Raw genomic sequence first — 6040 nt, 5'->3', positions numbered from 1 at the left:
CCAGGACATTGACCGTTAGCCACGTTTCCACAAAGACAAAGACACAGCACTCACTCGCTGTCTTGGACGATTGTCCAGAGGTTGTACGTTGGCCAGCGTGATTGTTGGGATAGCTGGCCGGTGAGGACTAGCCTTTAGCCTAGCACGGATGCCTCCGCGCTTCACCCTCTTCGCTTCCTTATGTACCGCCTGTGGTGCCTCTACTCTGTCCGGAGCAGACCCCAGTCATGTAGTTCAACTGGTACATTCCTCAGAAAATGATCCGAAACAGTGGTTCCGCCGATGGCGAGCAGAATCTCGTGGGTGTATGTGTACATTCGATTAAAAAAAAAATTAAACCCAGTTGAAACCCTAAAAGATAAAGCCTAAAAACAAGAAGATAGGGGAGAGAGAAGCCGATTCGTGTGCATGCGCAGCCGTGAGTGTGACATGTCAGGAGCCATGGAGACAGGAGGAGAACACAAGCGGTTCAAGAAAACATGATGAACATCTGCTCAAAGTGAAAACCTGTTCACTTATAACACAATTCCTATATTATCTGCTAATATTTTTCTTAAGAGAAGACAATATAGATTAACAATTATGTTTATGGCCTTATTTTTTTACTCCCTGATGGTGGTTTTCATCCTAAAACTGTCCTTTTCATTCAAAGTTTGTTGAATTTTGTTTTTCTAATAGATTATTCATTCATGCTTGGATTTAATTAGGTTGGGTATTTTTTTATATTGACTTAATAAAAAGTACAGTAAAGCAGTTTGTTTTTTGCAAATGTTTAGGTCTCTTTGTGATAAAAAAGTGCAGAAGAAGCAGCTTCAGATTAAAAAGCTAGGAGATTTTTGTGATTTTGATGTAGGCCTATACCATTTCAGTCAGACAACTCATGCAGTAGTAATAATATTTATTTTCACATCTTTAGTTTGCTTCCACATACTTGTTGCTTTCACATTCTTTGACATTCACTTTCCTTAGTTGGCATTCACTTTCCTCTGAGTAAGCATTTCGCATTCCTCCGAGTAAGCATTTCGCATTCCTCCGAGTAAGCATTTCGCATTCCTCCGAGTAAGCATTTCGCATTCCTCCAATTAAGCATTTCGCATTCCTCCAATTAAGCATTTCACTTTCCTCCAAGTAAGCATTTCACTTTCCTCCAAGTAAGCATTTCACTTTCCTCCAAGTAAGCATTTCACTTTCCTCCAAGTAAGCATTTCACTTTCCTCCAAGTAAGCATTTCACTTTCCTTTAACTTTGCATTTCACTTTCCTTTAACTTTGCATTTCACTTTCCTTTAACTTTGCATTTCACTTTCCTTTAACTTTGCATTTCACTTTCCTTTAACTTTGCATTTCACTTTCCTTTAACTTTGAATTTCACTTTCCTTTGGTTTGGCATGAAACTCTGTGCAATTCCAAGAGAGAGAAATTTCCATAAACTTTTGGGTAATAACTACCCCTAACGGAGCTCACAGGTGGAAGCCGGGGAGGAGGGTGGGGCAAAGAACGCAGTGCTGCAGTAAAGAAGGATGAACAACTTACACACCTGGACTTAAATAGGATGTTGCACTAGTGAGTTGATTAACTGACCCGCCCTAGGGGAGTGGCCTAAGTAAAGCCTGCCTGAGTTGTCTTACCGAAATGCTCCCAAGGTCGCTCACTTCAGTCAGATAACTTATGTAGTAGTAATAATATTTATTTTCACATCTTTAGTTTGCTTCCACATACTTGTTGCTTTCACATTCTTTGACATTCACTTTCCTTAGTTAGCATTCACTTTCCTCTGAGTAAGCATTTTTCATTCCTCCAAGTAAGCATTTCGCATTCCTCCAAGTAAGCATTTCACTTTCCTTTAACTTTGCATTTCACTTTCCTTTAACTTTGCATTTCACTTTCCTTTAACTTTGCATTTCACTTTCCTTTAACTTTGCATTTCACTTTCCTTTGGTTTGGCATAAAACTCCGTGCAATTCCAAGAGAGAGAAATTTCCATAAACTTTTGGGTAATAACTACCCCCAACACCAATTTAATCAAGGTTGGAAAGAAATTAAATGTATATCAGTATGTAATCAGATGAAGTGTGTTTCAGAGGCATTCCATATTCAGACTTACAAGTATGACTGCTATGTGTGACCCGGCACCTTTGACCGTTGGGCCGCTCCCATTCGAGTACAGCGCCAAGAAGGGAACACACTATCTAGTGGATCTGCTATGTGTGACCCGGCACCTTTGACCGTTGGGCCGCTCCCATTCTAGTACAGCGCCAAGAGGGGAACACACTATCTAGTGGATCTGCTATGTGTGACCTGGCACCTTTGACCGTTGGGCCGCTCCCGTTCGAGTACAGCGCCACGAAGGGAACATACTATTTATTGAGTCTGCTATGTGTGACCCGGTACCATAGACCATTGGGCCGCTCCCGTTCGAGCAGAATGCCAAGAAGGGAACATACTATTTATTGAGTCTGCTATGTGTGACCCGGCACCATTGACCATTGGGCCGCTCCCGTTCCAGCACGACGCCAAGAAGGGAACACACTATCTGGTGGATCCGTTATGTGACCCGGCACCATAGACCGTCGGGCCACTCCATTCCGAGTAGCGGCAAGTAGACGGCACAACTTAACATACAAGTTTTAAGCTTCCACTGGAATAATATAATAAAGCATAAGTGATATCCATAATTAAAAGCTTCCATTTGAGAACTATGAATGAGCTAACGCTATAATTTTTTAATGCTTCCATCCGGCTCATAAGATACGAGCCCAAGTAACCTCGAATTTCGGACTACACACATATCGTAACACAGCTTAAGAACATCCTAATTTTGAGGCTTCCACCTGGCAAATAATTTTCATAAAATCTAATCTGAAATTTTGTATGTCATTCTGATACTAACATATCAGTTGATTCAAGTAAGATAAGTCATTGAAATTCGGAAGAGGTTTGCTACCCCACCACTTCAGGGCAGAGTAGGTGCGTGGAATGCAGTCGTCGTTGTATATCCAGATCGGGTGAAGGGGCAACAATCTGCAGGGGAGCAGCAGGACGAGCAGAGACTTTGGAACTTGGAAACCATCCGACTTTGTCAAGGGTTTGACATCATCCTCCAGAAACTGGATTGCTGACCGGGGAGAGTGGGCCGCAGGCTCAGGAAGCGATGCATAGATAGACAAAGCAGTATTAGTCTTGGCAATGAATACATAAATAATTTAGACCTGATTAGTTTAGAAGGCTTATGATGAAAGGGAATGAATTCCTTTTAAGAACAACTCTGAGAAGGAGATATCAAGTAGTGAGTTTAAAGAGAAGGTTCTGTATTCATAGTACCATAGAAAACCATTAGCATAGATCCCAACAAGAAAGACAGTCAATACAGAATCTGCACGTAATATATCACCAAAATATATTTTATATATGCACCAATAGTAAGAGAGAAGTAACATTTAGTCATTCCTGGAGGGACGCACCTTAGGAAGGCCACAGAGGAGCAGGCGAATAAAAGGATAACCAAGGTCCAAGGAGATTACGTAGATGAGGAAGGTCGCCATCCCACGTAGCATGGACAGCGGCTCGGCTAGATTTGAGGTTACAACTTGACATCATTGGTTCACAATAGATGGACAACAAAAGCACGTATAACTTAAAGTTAATTGCCAAAGGGGTGCCTGGAAACCATAATGAAGAAAATTTTTTGAGATTTGAAGAGAGATCGTAGGGTCTAATAAAATGGCTGAACCTCATGCATTGAGAGGCGGATGAGAATAAGTCTCAAAAGGAGATACTCTTAGTCGAGCGTCATATGCTTGAAGCAGGGCAGACTGAGGATTGGTTTGCGACCCAAAGTTTTACTCTTGATGCTGAAGCTAAAGAGCATCAGTGATAATTTCTACAGCCAGGAATTTAGCTCATAATACAAGTTATTTAAAACTAAACCATGTTAAATGATGGCACATTACTATTATCGCACTCTTGAAATAAGCGTTGTAATAATCTCCACGGATGAATTCTCTCAGAACCACATGAGCCGTTGATGGACCAGTAGAGCTGAATGTTTGGATTAACGACCAAACATTTTTCTGGCGGCCGGACATTTATAAGCGAGTCCTCATACATTTTCCTCTCCCCCAAAGGAGGGTGGAGCCACAAAACAAGTGGAGGGAGACTGATGACCTGAAACAACATCGCAATAATAAAACCACGCTAAGCGCAGAGAATTAGAGACCAGAAAAGCAAAACAGAAAATCCAGAACAAGGGAACACGGGGGCCCGGAAAGGAACAACCCAGAACGAGAACAAGATGAACAGACGGCAGTGGGGGAGGATGCACACAGCAAAACACAGGTGGCCCAACAGCGACCGATTCATATCGTACCTCCAAAGATGGGAAAGATTACGTGCCGCACAAACGCAAGAGACTACATGGAGGCAGAGAAGTATGCATCATAAACCAGAGATCCGTGTAAAAATAAATCCAGACAGGCAGAGAACCAAATGCCTTCCTTAAATTTGATTTGATTAAGTTCGATCGTAGTCAAAACAATAAAGAATTACACAGATTTACACATTACACATATTCAGAAAACTAAATAAATCGGAAACCGAGATCCAAAACGAGTTGCGACCACAGAGTTGCAAAAGCCAGGCGACGAGGAAAACAGAACAGAGAAACATTGAAAAAGAGAAAACTGCAAAACAAAGGGGGCCCAATAGAATTACACTAAATCCAGCACAGGGTTTCTGACAATTGAAGTTAAACATGACAGAGACGACAGCCGAAGGAACACCGACACATAACACGTCAACCCCATTTAAGCCAGAAGACGCCGCCGGGAGGAATGGAGAGGCAGAACAGCAGAATCAGCCTCCCCCAGCCATGTACAGCGTCCGGTGGAAAAGATTACAGGGATGGCAAAGCCAGCTGAGCGCAAAACAAAAACCAGAAGGATCACAAGGGAAAAGCCGCTGATGCAAAAAATAAATAACAATACATGAATAAATAAAATGGAGGAACCGAGGAAGACAGACGACACAACCACGTCACACCTGAAAATGCCTGAGTGGCCACCTTAGGACCGAATCAAAACGGAAAAAATAGAGCTCAGGGAAGAGCCCATCACAAAACCCCCCACAAATCAACCCAAATCCCTAAAACCAGAGAAACAACAAAACATCAGTGAGTCAGAGAAAAACAGGGCCACGTACAACAGACACATAACACTTCAAAACCCACCTAAGCCAGAAGACGCCACCGGGAGGAATGGAGAGGCAGAACAAAGGGAGCATCAGCAAAATCAGCCATCCCCAGCCCTGCACTGCGTCCGGTGGAATAAATCAAAGATAGCAAGGTCAGCCAAAAAGCAAAACAAAAAAACTGGATGGATCACGAGGAATAAGATGCTGATGACCCCCCCCCCCCCCCCCACACACACACACACAAAATGGAGGAACCGAGGCGCCGACAGTTCTCAAACAATCGCGCCAAACCCAAAAAACGTGTGAGAGGCCACCTTAGGGCTGACTCAACTATTTTACTGATTTATTTACGTTTTTAATCACACTGTGAAGGAAGAAGAGGAGGGGCAGTGCTACAGTGACCAGTCAGGGTCTTGGTTGTGTGAAGCCAACAGGTTTGTTTAATTTATTTATTTATCTACTTGTGCACTTTTCACAGTCCAATGTGTTCTCAAAAACAACTCCCCCTACTGAGCAAACACCTCTGCTTATATAGCCTTGCCCCAATTGGATCAAACCATTACCGAAGGGATGCGGGGTTAACAGCTGAACACCCCTTTCAAAATGGTTTCAGCTGAACATTCAAAATGGCTGCCAAGCATCTTAACAAACATTTGTCCAAACATGCCCTGGTGAGGAAGCAGGGGAGCAGAAAAAACAGGTAAAATTGAGTGGACACAAGTTGACACACACCAGCAACAAATACCACTTCGTTACACTCACAGAAGAGACAAGTCCATAACTGACCAATCCAAATGCAGTTTAAACTAGTAAATGTGCAAAGCTTCAACAGAAAAGAAACCAAACAAAGAGCC

At 42.7% G+C, this 6040-nt stretch overlaps 1 long non-coding RNA gene across 1 annotated transcript; it reads right to left on the bottom strand.

The window, feature by feature from the left end:
• Positions 1-881: 881 nt before the first annotated feature.
• LOC144987218 (uncharacterized) lies at positions 882-5215 on the bottom strand. Its single transcript, XR_013651095.1, has 2 exons — positions 2949-5215; positions 882-1504 (listed from the first exon to the last, which is right to left on the bottom strand). It is a non-coding gene; the product is annotated as an uncharacterized LOC144987218 (long non-coding RNA).
• Between the last annotated feature and the right edge of the window lie 825 nt (positions 5216-6040).

Source organism: Oryzias latipes, chromosome 18 (genome assembly GCF_053564925.1).
Source record: "Oryzias latipes strain Hd-rR chromosome 18, Olatipes_Hd-rR_3.1".
Taxonomy (NCBI): domain Eukaryota; kingdom Metazoa; phylum Chordata; class Actinopteri; order Beloniformes; family Adrianichthyidae; genus Oryzias; species Oryzias latipes.
Note: the sequence above shows the minus strand (reverse complement) of the source record. Positions and strands in the feature narration are given on the sequence as shown.